The 18,583-nt window shown below is 47.7% G+C and overlaps 1 long non-coding RNA gene across 1 annotated transcript; it reads left to right on the top strand.

Moving 5' to 3' along the window:
* Positions 1 to 3,423: 3,423 nt before the first annotated feature.
* Positions 3,424 to 17,552, top strand: LOC120977937. Its single transcript, XR_005774013.1, has 3 exons — positions 3,424 to 3,435; positions 8,947 to 8,951; positions 17,359 to 17,552. It is a non-coding gene; the product is annotated as an uncharacterized LOC120977937 (long non-coding RNA).
* The last annotated feature ends 1,031 nt before the right edge of the window (positions 17,553 to 18,583 follow it).

Below are 18,583 nucleotides of genomic sequence, written 5' to 3'. Positions count from 1 at the left end.
TGAATGTATAATATGAGGCAAGGAAGAGGGGGGGGGGGGGGGGTGTTGGTGCAGAGGCAAGGGGGGGGGGGGGTCACGCGGTGCGCACTCACACACCCGGGGCAGTTCTTGTCACTGCTGGGCTGTTTCCATAGCGAAGTAGGAAGCGCTCTCCGTTCCCTGCTTCACTGTTCTTCTCAGCGCTCCCCCTGCTGGCCACACATCACACTGCTGGCTGTAGGAGGAGCGCTGAAGGTCCGGGAATCGGCCTCCAGCACAGCCAGCAGTGCGATGTGAGACGGGAGCTCGTCATCAGGAAAAAAGGTGAGTATGTGTTTTTTGTTTTTTTTTAATAAAGCTGCAGACTGGGAGCAACAACTACTGTGAGGGGGCTGTGGGCATAACTAATTTGAGGGGGCACATAGCTGGCATAACTACTATGAGGGGGAACATATCTGGCCATAACCACTGTGAGGGGGCTCATATCTGGGCATATCTACTGCGAGAGGCACATAATCTAGCATAACTACTGTGAAGAGGCACATAATTTGGCAGAACTACTGTGAGTGGGCACATAATCTGGCATAACTACTGTGAGGAGGCACATAATCTGGCATAACTACTGTGAGGGGCCCATAATCTGGCATAACTACTGCGAGAGGCACATAATCTAGCATAACTACTGTGAAGAGGCACATAATTTGGCAGAACTGCTGTGAGTGGGCACATAATCTGGCATAACTACTGTGAGGAGGCACATAATCTGGCATAACTACTGTGAGGGGGCACATAATCTGAAATAACTACTGTGAGGGGTACATATCTTGGCATAACTACTGTGAGGGGCACATAATCTGTCATAACTACCATTAGGGGGCACATATCTGGCATATCTACTGTGAGGGGGCACATAATCTGGGGACTGAAAGGCATAATGGGGGCTGGCTGAGAGGCATAATGGGGGCTGAGAGGCATAATTGGGGCTGATGAGAAGCATAAGGGCTGCTAATGGGGACTGAAGAGAGGCATGGGGCTCTCATCTGAGGTCTGATTGGGGGTAATTTACATTGGGGTCTGAGCTGAGGTCTGATTGGGGGTCTGATTTGAGGTCTTATTGGGGTCTTATTTACATTGGGGTCTAATTGGGGCCTTCAACTGAGGTCAGATTACCATTGGGGGTCTGATTGGTAGTCTGACCTGAGGTGTAATGAAATTTTTTTTTTTTCTTATTGTCCCCCTCTAAAACCTAGGTGCCTCTTATAGGTCTCCTGAACTGCAGAGAGGTGCCCACTTACAGCCCTGAGCCCAGCTGCCCAGAGCACTGATCCTGAGCCTGCTGGAGTCTTTAGAACTATAAGTATTTACAGTAATTCACTGTAAGCTATATTATATATATTACTTGTTTTATGTGAGTAAGGCTGCTGGGTGGTTGGAAAAGGTGGGGGGGGATGGTAAAGAGAAATTCTGTACCAAGTGTAGGTGATGTGGGCGACGCAATATATGGGTGGGGCTGTGTGTGGGTGTGGCCTGAGGGTGGGAAGGACACAGGGGCCCCATAATCTCCTATTGCACGGGGCCTATGAGTTGTCAGTCCGCCCCTGCCATAGTCATGTTTTGAGGCTCTTTAATGGGTCAAATATTGACCCACCTATAGCTGGTATTAAGGAGACAGTTTTCTTCCTTCTGGATGAGTGCTAATTTGCTCCCACCTGTCAGGCATTTGAGACAAATTCTATGAGCACCCACATATCCAACTTTTATGGAATATCCTGAGATATCCTGTACTTCCAGAGATTTCAACAAAAACTTTTTTGGGTTCCTAGGGAGTGAAAAAAATACTTCCTCCCTCACTGATGCCACCACTCAGCTACTCTCAACACTCACAAGCAAGTGCTTCCAAAGGTAAGGCTTCCATGGTCTATGTGAGAAAATACATTAAAAAAGTCCATCTAATTTAACCTATTATTCAGTTGATCCAAAGGACAACCACCAGAAACAGAAGCCGATTTGCTCATCTTAAGGCTTTTTTTTTAATAGGGCAATGATCAGCCAAACGAGAACTCATTCCAACACTTGCTCCTGATCACTATCCTATGTAAACAGATCAGCTTTTGGCTCAACGTTCGTTTACCCTCATGAAATTAATTATAAGCACCATTCGATTTGCATATCGTCGATTGATGCTTGTTATGGGTAGAAAATCTGCCCGTGTGAAAGAACCCTACCCAACTTCAAATATGGTCTTTATGTATGTCCCATCTTAACCACCCACTTAAATACTCTTATACTTTGTATTAAGAGCATCTCTAAAACAACCCCCGGTCATGCCATCATCAAGATTACCGTAATCGTGCCATTTAATGGCTAAGCAACTAAAATATGGGATAAGAAATCTCAGTATTTAGTTATCTCAGTGTTTCTTCTGTGTTCTTCAGGGAAATTACAATTCTGTATTATAGTCAAGATGATTTATACTTGAAATGCATCATCTCTTTACTGATCCAATGATAAAGCAATACAATCCATATTCCTGGATAATTGCTTGAAAGAACCAAGTCTGAAAAGTCTCGTAGCAGTTTTTGAAAAAATAAAGTTGACAATTGTCACCAGTCCTCATGAGATGTCTGCATCTATGAAGACCCCCATATCAGATGACCTTGTTAATCCTAGAGAAGATGCCTTATTGATTCCTTATTGATTCAAATTTAAAGTCACAAGATTTGTACCTATGACACTGGCTGACCTGTTGTATGTGCGCTTGGCAGCTGAAGGCATCTGTGTTGGTTCCATGTTCATATGTACCCACATTGCTGAGAAAAATGATATTTTACTATATGCAAATGGAACTCTAGGAGCAACAGGGGCGATGCCATTACACCTAGAGACTCTGCTCTGTCTGCAACCTCCACATCCTTTTTACTTTAGGAGAAGTCAGGACCAGGTGTGATCATGTTTACATTGCCTTGTTCTGTCAATCAAAGTGGAGAGGACATCTCCCCCGACATCTGCCTTTGTGGGACAGTCAGAAGGCCCCCATACACTGCTAATAAATGCTAAATTGATCGTGCCAAAATTGGCGGATCTCGACGACAATCATCTAAAGTGTATGGCCAGCTTCACCAGTGACCAAATTATGGGAAGGTTCTTCTCTTGTATGGGACACTTGGGGTGGAATGTGACACATGACTTTAGAAGAACATCAACATGTGGTGAAAACATTCAGTGGCCTGCTGAGCTGAAGCAATTCCACAGCAAAACGACATGTGTTAGTTGTGGATTTTACTCCATACACTGAATGAGTGAGATTCGTGGTAAAAATAGGAAAACATAATAAGCACGCTGCAGATTTGAAAAACCACTGCATACTTGTGTTTCCACATTCATTTTTCTCCACTAGTTGTAGTTGGGTTTTTGAAGCTCATAGAAAAATATCTTATTAGTTTACAGTGGTAAAAAGTCTGAGCTCTCAATTCTAGTCACCTTACCCCATGAAAAGACTAGGTGTCAGGATTCGAACCAGTGACCAGCCATGTCCCAGGCAGTAGCTCTAGCCACTAGACTACCAACCCTTCTGGACATTTCCTTCTACTGAACTCTTTGATCTACCTTGTTCCAGCCTTGCCTTGTTAATCTTTGTGATTCCTTGCACCTGCTACTTCCTCTTTATAAGCCCAGCCTCTTGCACCAGATCCCTGCTGGTTATTGTTCTTCTGGACTTGATCCTGCTGCATCTACTGCTGTTCCTCTGTTGCTACTGCTACCAACTCGACTGCTGCCGACCTTGGAATTGTCCCCGACTACTCTTCTGCTTGTCCCTACCAACTGAACTGCTTCCACCGTTCCCGATCCGGATTGTCTGACCACGCTCACTGCCGCCTGCCCTGACCCACTGCCTGCTAACCGATTACGCCTCTGCCTGACTTCCTGCAACTACAACCTGCCTGCGGTCCTTGCCACTGGGCTCCACCTCCAGCCAGCTGTCCTCTGACTCAGGTGAGCCTGTAGGATTGCAACAGAATAACCAGCCAGAAAATGGAGTCCGCGATGGCCACCCTGCGCAAACAAGTCTCCGAACTTCAGGAGTTTGGCACCTCTGCCCAAAAGGAAATGACTCAACTTCAAGGCGCAATCCAGAGCCAACAGAGAGAAATTATCGACTTACAGCGTCAACTACTGGACGTACGCAGCGCGGTCACAGACTCCCGCATGCCTCTCCCGTCAAAGTTTAACGGCGATCGGAGCCAGTTTCGGGGGTTCCTCAACCAGTGCCGTATCTACTTTCAGATGCAGCCGGGCTCCTTTTCCTCGGACAGAAAGAAGATCCTGTTCATCATTAACCTTCTAACTGACGAGGCCCTGGCATGGGCATCCCCATATGTGGAGTCCCACAGTCTCTTATTAAATAATCTAGACAACTTCACCGCAGCCATGAGCCAAGTCTTCGACGACCCTAACCGCTGCGCGACTGCCGAGGCTAGGCTGCACAGTCTACGGCAGGGAAGACGCTCTGTAGCCGAGTATACCTCCGAGTTCCGCCGCTGGGTCACGGACACCACCTGGAACCCCGCTGCTCAGAAAAGTCAATTTCGCCGCGGACTCTCCGAACTTATAAAGGATGAGCTCGCCAGGGTAGACGCCCCAGACGATCTGGATGACTTCGTCCAACTGTGCATCCGAATTGACCGGAGACTCGCGGAAAGAAGGAGAGAAAGACTCTGGTCCTTAGATAACAGGCCCGCGTACCCTTTCACTCCAATGACTCAGCCAGCTCACCAACCCTCCACCGAACCGATGCAGGTCGACACACTGCGCAAGACTCTATCGGCTGCTGAAAAGGAGAGACGACTGGCCGCGGGCCTCTGCCTTTACTGTGGCGAGCCAGGGCACTTCGCTATTAGGTGCCCCAATAAGACTTGCCGAACCATTGCTGTCACTGAATTACGGGAATTACAACAAGCTACAATTTCACCCTTGGCCTCTGAAACCATGGACACTACAGGTACCGGGTCCCACTTCATTGTTCCCATCCTTATCACCATTGGGGAACGACAGCTTCCCTGCTCCGCAATGCTTGACTCGGGGGCCGGTGGAAATTTCATGGACTTGACCTTCGCCCATGAGAACAACATACCACTGGTAACCAGGGCAGCCCCCATCGATCTGGAAACCGTCGATGGGACCCCGCTCTCTTCTGGGCCGGTTACGCACCAGACCGCTGATCTTCAACTTCTCGTCAAACCCGATCATCAGGAGACCATTCACTTCTCCCTGATCACCTCCCCTAAGTTTCCGGTGATCCTAGGCATCCCTTGGTTGGAAACTCACAACCCCTCGGTGGACTGGGATGCCCGCTGCATACGGTTCCGCTCGGACTTTTGTTCTCAGAACTGTTTACGTGAATCCGTCCCTTCTCCGCCCGAAGAACCTACCCTATTCGGACTATCCACCAAGGAGCTTTTACCCCCTCAATATCTGGAGTTCCAGGATGTCTGTGACAAAAGAAATGCAGACAAACTGCCCCCGCATCGGCCTTATGACTGCCCGATTGAGCTGCTACCTGGAGCCGAAATACCCTTCGGCAGTATATACTCCCTCTCCGAGCCGGAACTAAAGGCCCTGAAGGAGTACTTAGACGAAAATCTAAAAAAAGGTTTTATCCGACCTTCCACATCCCCTGCAGGGGCCCCTTTCTTCTTTGTGGAGAAAAAAGACTCTTCTCTACGCCCTTGCATAGATTATCGAAAGCTCAACAACGTTACTGTGAAGAACCGGTACCCTCTCCCCCTGATTTCTGAACTCCTTGAGAGACTTCGGGCGGCAAAAGTCTTCACTAAGCTCGATCTCCGAGGAGCCTACAACCTGGTCCGAATTCGCCCGGGGGACGAGTGGAAAACCGCCTTCCGAACCCGCTATGGTCACTTTGAGTATCTGGTCATGCCTTTCGGCCTCTGCAATGCCCCTGCTACCTTCCAACATTTTATCAACGACGTCCTCAGGGACATGCTTGACCAATTTGTGGTAGCATATCTGGACGATATTTTGGTTTTCTCAGAAGACCCTGAACAACATCGTGGGCATGTCCGCAGGGTGCTACAGAAACTCCGTGAACAGTCTCTCTATATTAAACTGGAGAAGTGCGAATTTGAACAGACTTCCACCCAATTCCTCGGCTATATTATTTCACCGGAGGGCTTAAGTATGGATCCCCGGAAGATCCAGGCCGTGACTGAGTGGCCCGCCCCGAAGAACGAAAAGGAGGTCCAGAGGTTTGTAGGTTTTGCAAACTTTTATCGGAAGTTCATCAGGAACTTTTCAAAAATCATCGCCCCAATCACTCAACTAACAAAAAAGACTGTCCCCTTCGTGTGGACTCCGGAGGCACAGGAGGCCTTTGCTAAACTGAAGTCCCTCTTCACCTCTGCCCCGATCCTGGCCCACCCAAACCCTGAATTACCATTTACGGTCGAGGTGGACGCCTCCGACGCTGCGGTGGGCGCAATTCTGTCTCAACGTTCAGGGGAAAAGATGCTCCTACACCCTTGCGCTTTCTTCTCCCGCCAGATGTCCCCCGCTGAACGGAATTACGACATCGGGAATAAGGAACTGCTGGCAATCAAGGACGCTTTCACCGAGTGGAGACACTTGCTGGAGGGGGCCCATAATCCCATCTCTGTATACACTGACCACCGGAACCTAGAGTTTATCCGCAGCGCCAAGAGACTCACCGCCAGACAGGCCAGGTGGAGTCTGTTTTTCTCCAGATTCAATTTTGTTATCTCCTATCGCCCTGGGTCGAAGAACGGCAAAGCGGATGCTCTCTCAAGGATGTTCTCTGAACCCTCTCAGATCAATGAGGCTCCGGCCGGTATCCTTCCCGACAGAAGCATCATAGGAGCCACCTACTTGAGGGAACTCCTGGGTTCCCTCAAGGAAGGGTATGAGAACGATCACCTCCTCACCTACCCACCTGGAGCTGTAAACCTTACTCTCAAGGGTGGCTACTGGTTGTACCGGGATCAGCAGTTGTACGTACCAGAATCTGCACGACTTGACGTACTTAAACTCAACCACGATTCCAAACCGGCCGGCCATCTGGGTATCAGAAGGACCCAGGAGCTCCTCTCCCGTTTCTTCTGGTGGCCAACTTACAGAAAAGATACCGAGAGGTTTGTCTCCTCATGCACGACGTGCGCCCGCAACAAGACCCCCCGCTCCTCCCCCGTGGGCTTGCTATGTCCACTCCCGGTTCCCTCCCGCCCCTGGGGTTCAATCTCCATGGACTTTATTGTGGAACTTCCTCCCTCCAAAGGCATGAACACCGTTCTGGTCGTCGTCGACCGTCTCACCAAAATGGCCCACTTCATCCCCTGCAAGGGCCTACCTACCGCCAAACAGACGGCCGATCTCGTACTCCGAGAGGTTTTTAGGCTACATGGGGCCCCGGACGATGTTGTTTCGGATCGGGGAGTACAGTTCACTTCCAGGTTCTGGAGAAACTTCTGTCAAGCCCTTGGGATCAAGGTGAACCTGTCTTCTGCGTTCCACCCCCAATCCAATGGGCAGACCGAGAGAACGAATCAAACCCTCGAGCAGTATTTGCGCTGTTTCGTCACCCATCTGCAGGACGACTGGCTGGACCACCTCTCTACGGCCGAGTTCGCCTATAACAATGCGGAGCACAGTTCTACCCAATACAGCCCGTTCTACGCTAACACCGGCCTACACCCAACCTTCATCCCTCACTTGCCCATTTCCACCACAGTCCCAGCTGTGGCCGAACGTCTTGCAAGTCTACAACAGGCACAGGAAAATATTCGGGACAATCTACATCGAGCCCAGAGCCGCTTCAAGCAGGCAGCGGATAAACACCGCAAACCCGCTCCGGAATTCCAGGTAGGGGACAAGGTGTGGCTCTCCACCAGAAACCTAAGCCCAAAGGTTCCCTCCCGGAAGTTGGGCCAAAAATACATGGGTCCTTTCCGGATCACGGCTCGAATCAACAAAGTCACCTTCCGACTCGACCTTCCCGACTCCATCCGAGTGCACCCGGTTTTCCACTGCTCTCTCCTGAAACCACATGTTGAGAACACTTTCCCAGGCCGCCACCCCCCTCCTCCTCCTCCGGTAAGAGTACAAGACCAGGAGGAATACACTGTGGCCAAGATCCTTGACTCCAGACTCCACCGTGGAAGGCTGCAGTATCTAGTTGGGTGGAAGGGCTATTCCCCCGAGGATAACTCCTGGGAGCCGGAGGAAAATGTCCATGCCCCCAGACTGGTAAAATCTTTCCACCAAAGACATCCCGATAAACCATCATCTGCGGTGCCCGGAGGTCACCTTGGAAGGGGGGGAGTACTGTCAGGATTCGAACCAGTGACCAGCCATGTCCCAGGCAGTAGCTCTAGCCACTAGACTACCAACCCTTCTGGACATTTCCTTCTACTGAACTCTTTGATCTACCTTGTTCCAGCCTTGCCTTGTTAATCTCTGTGATTCCTTGCACCTGCTACTTCCTCTTTATAAGCCCAGCCTCTTGCACCAGATCCCTGCTGGTTATTGTTCTTCTGGACTTGATCCTGCTGCATCTACTGCTGTTCCTCTGTTGCTACTGCTACCAACTCGACTGCTGCCGACCTTGGAATTGTCCCCGACTACTCTTCTGCTTGTCCCTACCAACTGAACTGCTTCCACCGTTCCCGATCCGGATTGTCTGACCACGCTCACTGCCGCCTGCCCTGACCCACTGCCTGCTAACCGATTACGCCTCTGCCTGACTTCCTGCAACTACAACCTGCCTGCGGTCCTTGCCACTGGGCTCCACCTCCAGCCAGCTGTCCTCTGACTCAGGTGAGCCTGTAGGATTGCAACACTAGGTCCTATTGCAGTGTACTCAAGTTGTGCGTAGTAGGTGTTTCTGGGTGTAGTAGTGCAATATACACTAACCTGGTACAGCTGACTCTCTGCAAGGGCAGGTATAGGTAGGAATAGTTCGTGACGCCAGTGCCAAGTAAACGGTGGCACGCCGTTTGCGGATGCAGGAATAAATTGAGGAAACGTAGTCTTAAAACAGAACTCCAACTTTAGTAGTTTTGCAAGCAGAGACAATATAGGAAATGCAGTTCCTAAGCATACAGTCGATTTTGCAATTCGGTCGATGCAGGCAATTCAGTTTATCAGGGTAATTACAGAGTGTTGAACACAGGACTTGCAGCACAGGAGCTTGCACTCTAATTCTGTCTGTTCCTGGAATACAGCAATTCTTCACCAAGGCCCATTAACCTAATTCTGGCTTTATATCCTTGGCTATGGCTTCTATAAGTACCTCCTCTGTCTTTCTGAGTACCTCTGGCTTTCCTGATCTTTGCCTCTGTCTCTCTCAGCTTCTGGACACTTCCTCAGGTTCTTGATCTAACATATTCCTGTTTCTGCATATGGGAATTCAGGAGGGAATCTTCTCCTGGACAGCAGGCTTCAGGCCTGGACTTGTCTCAGACATTGTCTAATCTCCAACTGTAGATTACAGACACTAGACTCCGTCTGCCTTGCACTTCCCTGTCTGGGCCTTTTATAAACTAGGGCTCCCTAGCTCCCTCTATGGACTAGAAGCTGTAATAACACCCCTAGCAGGCCTGTACATGCAAGTTTCAGTAACAGGGAAATACACACATTACATTACATTTTATAAAACTGACATACAACAACTCCCCATAATTAGGAGGGACGACAGCACACCAAGTGACACTTTGGTAGTGACGGGTATTACAACTCCCGTACACTACATACCCCACTGCTTTAAGCTGAGTACGACCTCGTACTCCATCATGGGTCGCCCAACTGGAATCTCTACCTGAAATAGAAAAAGAGACATGCAGGCATACATATATGTAATTCATCTGCATTTACATTGACATCAGGTCCAATTGGCAAAGGTGCAGGGTAGTGACAAGGGGCGTCGTTCTCTTCTCTCAGGATAATGAATGGAACGGGGGCGCTGACCTGGCACAGCGTAACATTAGAACCAGGATAGTCCATGACAATGAATAAGTCCATGATAAAACAGTAGAAAACGGTATAAAAGTTCTTGGAGGCTCAAATAACAAACATGAGTCCGTACCCAGGTTATTTCTTATTAAATCACAGAGGCTCTCATGCGGTGGAGTCCATCTCTGGGCACAATACTTTTAAAAGCGTAAGAATCTCGGAGGCTCAGGTCCTTTTGAGTCTGTCTCCGGGCACGGTTCCTTAGTAACAGGTTGCACAATAAAATGACAACAGGAAAAGTGCTGTAAAACCCCTGATCAACCTGAAAAGGGGGTGAAGGGTAAAAGGTGCAACAAAGGAACAGGCCACAACTTGGCGTGGGGTACCAAAAGCAGGCAGGAGATCCTGGAAAACAAGCCTGGCCTTGCTGACTTTGTAATTTCAGTGGTCAACACCTACCACTGAGCCGTGGACAAACTGGCAGCCGCAACAAAGGACCAGCAACATAGGACTCCTGTCCTGGAAGGGTTAACATTAACTTCTTAGGAAATAAATCAAAGGCCTAGCAGGCTGATTACAGTGGCACATCATATCCACTTGGCTCCGCTGGCAAGTACCGTCTGTAGTATTCTTCTACAGGAGGATGTGCCCACATAACAGTGTCAGGGGGCAGCTGTAGGGTAAAGGGGCCCCTAATTGGTATTGGCCCCATAGGCCTAGGGGTGAACCCTCTGATGGACCGTGCCGGCCCTGGCATGATCACTGCAGGGTGTGACGTGCTTGGCACCACCGCAGCAAGCGGTCCGGTGCTCTGGGTGCAGCAATTTACGGCAATCGCGGGTCCGGTCTGGGGCACTGACGGAGCGGTGGCAACAGAAGGCGGTCGGCGGGTGGTGACAGGCACCCTTACCTCATCCTTCCTCGGCGGCGTCTGGATCCTGGCGGTGTATGTCTTGCGCAACTCCCGCAACTTCTCCTCCAGCCGGACGATCTGCTCACCGATGCTCTCTGTGTCGGAGTCGCTGTCCTCTGCTGGCGCCGCCGGCGCAGGTACAGTCACCGATGACGCGGACTCGGCCTCTTCAGGTACTGGCGACGCGTCTGGTCTCCGTCCCATCCGGATATTTTGAAAGGTAGCACTAAGTCCTTTTAACTGCTCCAGCTCCGATATTGTCTTCTCCCGACGAGGCAGCTCGGGGGAAGGATAGGGGCTCACCCATTTTTCCAACACGGTTGGCTGCCAGAAGACATTCGGCCCAATGAAGGAGCTCCGCTCCTGAAAGGCGTGATGGGCCGGCTCTGGAGAGCGTTCCGGTTCTCGCTCGCAGCCAGAGTAGTCTTCTCCTTCTTCTGCCTCCCAATCCTCAGGTCCTCGCTTGGGACGGGTCACAGCAGTCGCATAGGGGCCTCGCAGGCTCTCGGCAGGGGTGTACTCCACTTCCTCTCCCTCGCGGAGGCTGTGCTGGTACGAAGGGAGGTAGTCTCTCTTGACAGACCTTCGATTCACATAGAGGTCTCTGCCAGTCAGATAGTCTTGAATAAACCCGTAGCCACGGGATTTGTCAAACGACAGCACCACTCCCTTTCTCCTTTCCAGGCGGGGTTGGGTGTGTGTATGCTTCTCATGTATGGTCTTGGTCAGTTCCTCATACACGATCTTAGTCTTGGTATTCCGCTTGATAGCGGCCTCTCGAATCTCCGCCATCAGGGAAGACCATTTGAACGATGGCTGGAAAAAGTCCCTCCACGAGCCATAGTAGGGCTCGGGTTCTTTCTCCCTGGTGCGGCAGGCGGGTTGCTCCGGTCCCGGAGCGTAGGCCGGTGGAGCCTCTTCTGGCTCTACACCGGTGTCAGTCATCTTTTCAATTACAGGTGCGGACGCTGCAGCAACACTCTGCTCACAATCCAACATGCTCGATCCTACTGAGGAGAGCGATAGGGTCGCGTCAATTAGAGTAGCCAGCTTCTCCCATTGCACTGGGGAGCCGCCCCCCAGGTATTCCAGTATATGGAGGGCGGTGTCCATGCTGGCAGACATGCAAATGTCCAGATAAGCCGTGGCGCCTGCCCTTGACCTTCTTCCCGCTTTTTCCTCAGAAAGGCGCCAACTTTTCCCGCCTTTTCGGGATGAAGGTGACGCCGCAGTAAATTCAGCAAGCTCAGCGGCCATCTTTAGGTACAAACGCTGTCTGTTCACTGACAGCAAGCAGGAATGTTTAAAGTCCACAAAACCACACTCCAATGCGGCGATTTTCTTCCTCTGGGTAGCGCAACCCTGCACAGCGCTTTTTAGAGGTTTTTGGAACACTTTGGGTACGATTTTCAGTCCACAAAGTCCACTTGAAATAAACAGGAAAATTGTCACTTTGGTCACAGGGCAACTGTATAAGGCACAAAGTTCACGCTTCTTGCACTATAAAGCGTGCGTATCCTGTTCGTGACGCCAAAAGAGAGGTGCAGTGTACTCAAGTTGTGCGTAGTAGGTGTTTCTGGGTGTAGTAGTGCAATATACACTAACCTGGTACAGCTGACTCTCTGCAAGGGCAGGTATAGGTAGGAATAGTTCGTGACGCCAGTGCCAAGTAAACGGTGGCACGCCATTTGCGGATGCAGGAATAATTTGAGGAAACGTGGTGTTAAAACAGAACTTGAACTTTAGTAGTTTGCAGGCAGAGACAATATTGGAAACGCAGTTCCTCAGCATACAGTCGATTTTGCAATTCGGTCGATGCAGGCAATTCAGTACAGCAGGGTAATTACAGAGTGTTAAACACAGGATTTGCAGCAAAGGAGCTTGCACTCTAACTCTGTCTGATCCTGGAATGTAGCAATTCTTCACCAAGGCCCATTAACCTAAGTCTGGCTTTATATCCTTGATTATGGCTTAAATAAGTACCTCCTCTGTTTCTCTCAGTACCTCTGGCTCCTCTGATCTTTGCCTCAGTCTCTCCCAGCTTCCTCAGGTTCTTAGGATAAGATGTTCCTGCTTCTGCATATGGGTATTCAGGAGGGAATCTTCTCCTGAACAGCAGGCTTCAGGCCTGGACTTGTCTCAGACATTGTCTAATCTCCAACTGTAGCTTACAGACACTAGACTCCGTCTGCCTTGCACTTCCCTGTCTGGGCCTTTTATAAACTAGGGCTCCCTAGCTCCCTCTATGGACCAGAAGCTGTAATAACACCCCTAGCAGGCCTGTACATGCAAGTTTCAGTAACAGGGAAATACACACATTACATTACATTTTATAAAACTGACATACAACAACTCCCCATAATTAGGAGGGATGACAGCACACCAAGTGACACTTTGGTAGTGACGGGTATTACAACTCCCGTACACTACACTATGAACCCTACCAGCAGATGTTTTTGGACTGCCCCCAACTGAAAAAGAATTTTTCCAGCAGGGACCATTTTTATTGGCCTATGGTTATCCGCTCCTGCTTTACTAATACAGCAATGATTACTACCTAGGTTAGGTGTTTCGAGAATCTTATTTGAAGAATTTAGACTCCTTTATGGCTGCGTCCAGGGGCGTAACTATAGGTTAAGCAGGGGAAGCGGCTGCTTTGGGGCCCTGACCCCGAAGGGGCCCATCCAGGAGGAGGAGGACTAAAAGATTTTGTCCGGGCCCTCTCAACAGTATTACACAATGAAATGATATACAGTGACAGTATAGACAGTGTAGAAAACGGATGGAACAGCTGCCGGGCCTGGTCTGAGAGAGCGATCTTTACTAGCCACAGGAATGGGGGCGGCATGGAAGAAAGGGTTTGCAAAAAAATTACTGGGGGAGGGGGGCTACATTCAAAAATATGCTGTGGGGTCCAGTCATTTCTAGCTAGGCCACTAGCTCCATTGGAGTGAGTGCGGATTTCATTTTTAGAATAGCCGTAGAATTGTAATTTAATTTTTTTCTGCAATTTGCCTTCGTGACAAGTATTATAAATGACCTGCTATAACATGCCTAAAACAGGCCCTGGAGGGTTTACTGATCCTTATGGAAATAGAGAAAAATAACGTTGTTGTTTCAGCCAGCGCTTGCTGTCGTCAGAATACTAAGACTAGGACCTTATTGCCGAGAAAGTTATTTTTCAGATGAAAAGTTTAACTAATGAAAGTGTGCAACGCCGGAGACTGCAAGAAGACAGATGGGAAAACACAAGTACCAAAGGATGAGAGGTTTCTCATGAAAGAGCTTGGCAGATTGTGGCTCATTGTGTAGATAAGTGACATTTTTATCCTATAAGGGTAGGATCAGACTGCAGAAGGATTGATTAATAACCTGATAGGGTCTGAGGCTGGTAATCATGGCCGTCAACAGGCTTGAACAGCTGTGGGGGTTCTTATCATAATCCATAAATCACAGTGTTCTGGAAGAGAAGGCTTGAGCGTATGGAAAAGAGAGAAGATATTATAGTGCGGAGAAAGCAGCATAATGAATAGCTTAAAGCAGTGATGCTGAATCAAAGTGTGGCTTGCGACCCCCAGCTTTGTGGCTCGCCATAGAAGTCCCCAGTTATGGCCGTATGGGTAAGGTGTGATCAGTGACAGTATTGAAGACATCTCCTAATTCCTGAATAGCACCATTCTAGATGGTATTATACCAGTATGTCAAATTTCACACTAAAATCTGCAAATCCGCAAAATGTGCAAAGCTTTTTCATGTTAGCACTGGAGCCTCCTAGGTTTGAATCTGACCAAGGTCAACACCTACATGGAGTTTGTATGTTCTCCCCGTGTTTGCGTGGTTTGCCTCCCACACTCCAAGGACATACTGATAGGGAACTTAGATTGTGAGCCCCACTGGGGACAGCCCGATGCTAATGTCTGTAAAGTGCTGCGGAATATAGTAGTGCTGTATAAGTGCATAAAATAAAAAAAATAAAAAATAAAAAAAGATTTATTGTTTCTCCGCAATTAAAGGGGTTGTCTCATTTTAACCATTGGTGGCATATGTCCAGAACGGGACCGCCAATGTGAGCGGAGAGCGGCTGTGCTCTGCTAAGGGTACTAAGGGTAATGTGATAGAGCTTGTGTGCTATCGCTGCCCTTTTCTTAATCTCTAGATTAATCCATATTCACCAGATACAGATACCAGCTCCAATCCCTTCATGCTTGAGGTGTTACTTGACGATGCAAAATCTGTAATAGATCCCCTACCGTGTGCCTTTTATAATACTGGTGTCTTCTTATGTGAAACATTTTGCCCCCTTAGGGCACCAGAACCCGGGTGTGACTTCTTCTTGGTACCCCCTATAGCGTTCTATAGTTGAGTGGGTAGGTTAGTGACATGAGGATGCATCGGGAACTTTACTTACCCGACAATGAAGCAGTAGCCGGGAAGAACACCACAAAGAAATGAATTGAACTCAGCGTGCCACTAATTGCCTATTAAGCAGGGTCACTCAGCGTCCGCCCTCAGCATAGGTGAGAGTCTAAATAATTAGCGCAGGAGGGTTGGGGAATTTGTGAGATTGGATTGCTTTTGATTGCTTCTATGCGGAGCTTGCGCTGTGTCCTGATTGCTGTAGGACATGTTGACTTAACCAATAGGAATGTGTTTATCTAGCTGAATGAAAAGACACCGTCGCGTAGTTACAGCCATAAGAACATGGTGGTATCTCCAGGGGCTTGTTACTGGTAGACTGGAATGTCATTGTAAGAGGGGTTAATAACTGGTACACATCGCATTTATGTATCCAGGTATTGTAACCACGTATACAGCCTAGGTGTGGAGCTTGAAGGCTTGCTAAGCCCTGGAGCACTGCTATCATCCATGGAAATTAGTGGATGACCATTGATTTCAACTGATACCTTATAGTGCCAACTTTTCCTGCAGCACCAAAATGTTAAAGGGGTCGTCTCACTTCAGCGAGTGGCATTTATCATGTAGACAAAGATAATACAAGGAATTTACTAATGTATTGTGATTCTCCATGTTGCCTCCTTTGCTGGCTGGATTCATTTTCCCATCACATTATGCACTTCTTGTTTCTAGGAGTTATGACCACCCTGCAATCCAGCAGCCGTGGTCGTGCTTGCACACTATAGGAAAAAGCGCCGATCTCTCTGGTGGTCGGGACTGTGGGAGTTTGCATAGCAGCAGCTCCCACGATGGCCACCTTGTATCTGCTCTGCAGGGTGGACAACCACTTTCATTTTCCGAGAAAATAGCATGTGGATGGAGGTTCCCCCAATGAAAATAGCTGCACACGGGAGGGTGGACACTTGAAATCATAATTATTCTTACATCATAGAAGGAGAACAGAATAGGAATGTTACCAGTCATGCAAAAATGTAAAACAGAAAAAACTCAAGAAAAGTGAGAAGAAGAATATGGACTAGAATATTATGCATGTGCAAGATAGGAAGAGTTACAATGAAGGACTGAAATGAAAGGAAGGGAAAGACGAAAAGGAAAGAGCTTTGGACCTAAAAAGACTTGTAAGGGAGGTAGGAAGGAAGGATATAAAAAGTGAACTAGGATAAAGTTTCAATGCTATTCCATATTAACCCTGATGACACATCCATAAGAAGATATACATGTGGAAAAATGGTTGAAAACAAAGGAAAGGAGGAATGAGGGGAAGTAAAGAGAAAGTAAGAAAACAGTAAGAAAACACAGACTCCGGATGGAAGGGAAAGAAAAAAATGAAGTAAGGAAGATAGGAAGGAATGAAGACATAAAGAAATGAAGGAAGGAAGGAAGGAATACATAAAGAAATTAAGGAAGGAATACATAAAGAAATGAAGAAAGGAAGAAAAGGAATGAAGACATAAAGAAATAAAGGAAGGAAGATAGGAAAGAAAGAATGAAGACATAAATAAATGAAGGAAGGAAGGAAGGAATACATAAAGAAATGAAAGGAAGAATAGGAATGAAGACATAAAGGAAGGAATATAGGAAGGAAGCAATGAAGACATAAAGAAATGAAGGAAAGAAGGAAGGAAGATATAAAGAAATGAAGGAAGGAATGAAGACATAAAGAAAGGAAGGAAGACATAAAGAAATGAAGGAAGGAAGGAAGGAATATACACTCACCTAAAGAATTATTAGGAACACCATACTAATATGGTGTTGGACCCCCTTTTGCCTTCAGAACTGCCTTAATTCTACGTGGCATTGATTTAACAAGGTGCTGATAGCATTCTTTAGAAATGTTGGCCCATATTGATAGGATAGCATCTTGGAGTTGATGGAGATTTGAGGGATGCACATCCTGGGCACGAAGCTCCTGTTCCACCACATCCCAAAGATGCTCTATTGGGTTGAGATCTGGTGACTGTGGGGGCCATTTTAGTACAGTGAACTCATTGTCATGTTCAAGAAACCAATTTGAAATGATTCGAGCTTTGTGACATGGTGCATTATCCTGCTGGAAGTAGCCATCAGAGGATGGATACATGTTCTCATTCTGTTTACATCAAATTCGGACTCTACCATTTGAATGTCTCAACAGAAATCGAGACTCATTAGACCAGGCAACGTTTTTCCAGTCTTCGACAGTCCAATTTTGGTGAGCTTGTGCAAAATGTAGCCTCTTTTTCCTATTTGAAGTGGAGATGAGTGGTACCCGGTGGGGTCTTCTGCTGTTGTAGCCCATCCGCCTCAAGGTTGTGCGTGTTGTGGCTTCACAAATGCTTTGCTGCATACCTCGGTTGTAACGAGTGTTTATTTCAGTCAACGTTGCTCTTCTATCAGCTTGAATAAGTCGGCCCATTCTCCTCTGACCTCTAGCATCCACAAGGCATTTTTGCCCACAGGACTGCCGCATTCTGGATGTTTTTCCCTTTTCACACCATTCTTTGTAAACCCTAGAAATGGTTGTGCGTGAAAATCCCAGTAACTGAGCAGATTGTGAAATACTCAGACCGGCCCGTCTGGCACCAACAACCATGCCACGCTCAAAATTGCTTAAATCACCTTTCTTTCCCATTTTGACATTCAGTTTGGAGTTCAGGAGATTGTCTTGACCAGGACCACCCCCCTAAATGCATTGAAGCAACTGCCATGTGATTTGTTGACTAGATAATTGCATTAATGAAAAATAGAGCAGGTGTTCCTAATAATTCTTTAGGTGAGTGTATAAAGAAATGAAGGAAGGAAGTAAGTAAATTAAAGCAAAGAAACAAGGAAATTAAAAGGAATGAAAGAAAATCAACGAGGAATGGGAACAGAAAGAAGGGGAAGAATGAAGGAAGAATGACAAGAACGAAGTAAGGGGCAAGAAGGGAAAGAACAACAGAGTTTGGAAGACAGTAAAAAATATAAAAAGAAAGAAAAAACAGGAAGTGAATGAAGGAAGGATGAAAGAAATTGAATGGAAAAGAAGGGAAGGAAATCAAGGATGGAAGGGAAAAAAGGCATAGGAAAGATGACAAGAAGGAAGTAATGAACAAGAAGGAAGGAAGGAAGTACAGACTTTTTCAAATTATTCCCTTCTCCAAGATCTTTGTGAGGTTCGTCATCTGAAGTTGAATTCATCTACAAGCAGCATTGTGGTTCCAAAACCTTTAACGAGCAAAATTACCCCAAAATGTTTTAGTTGTACATGGATATTGAGTGATTGCTTTGTAAGTGTCTCTTGACCAGATACTTCTATGGTGACTTAGGATCCAT

Source organism: Bufo bufo, chromosome 8 (genome assembly GCF_905171765.1).
Source record: "Bufo bufo chromosome 8, aBufBuf1.1, whole genome shotgun sequence".
NCBI classification, from domain to species: domain Eukaryota; kingdom Metazoa; phylum Chordata; class Amphibia; order Anura; family Bufonidae; genus Bufo; species Bufo bufo.
The sequence above is the reverse complement of the archived record's forward strand: the minus strand, read 5'-3'. Positions and strand labels throughout refer to the sequence as shown.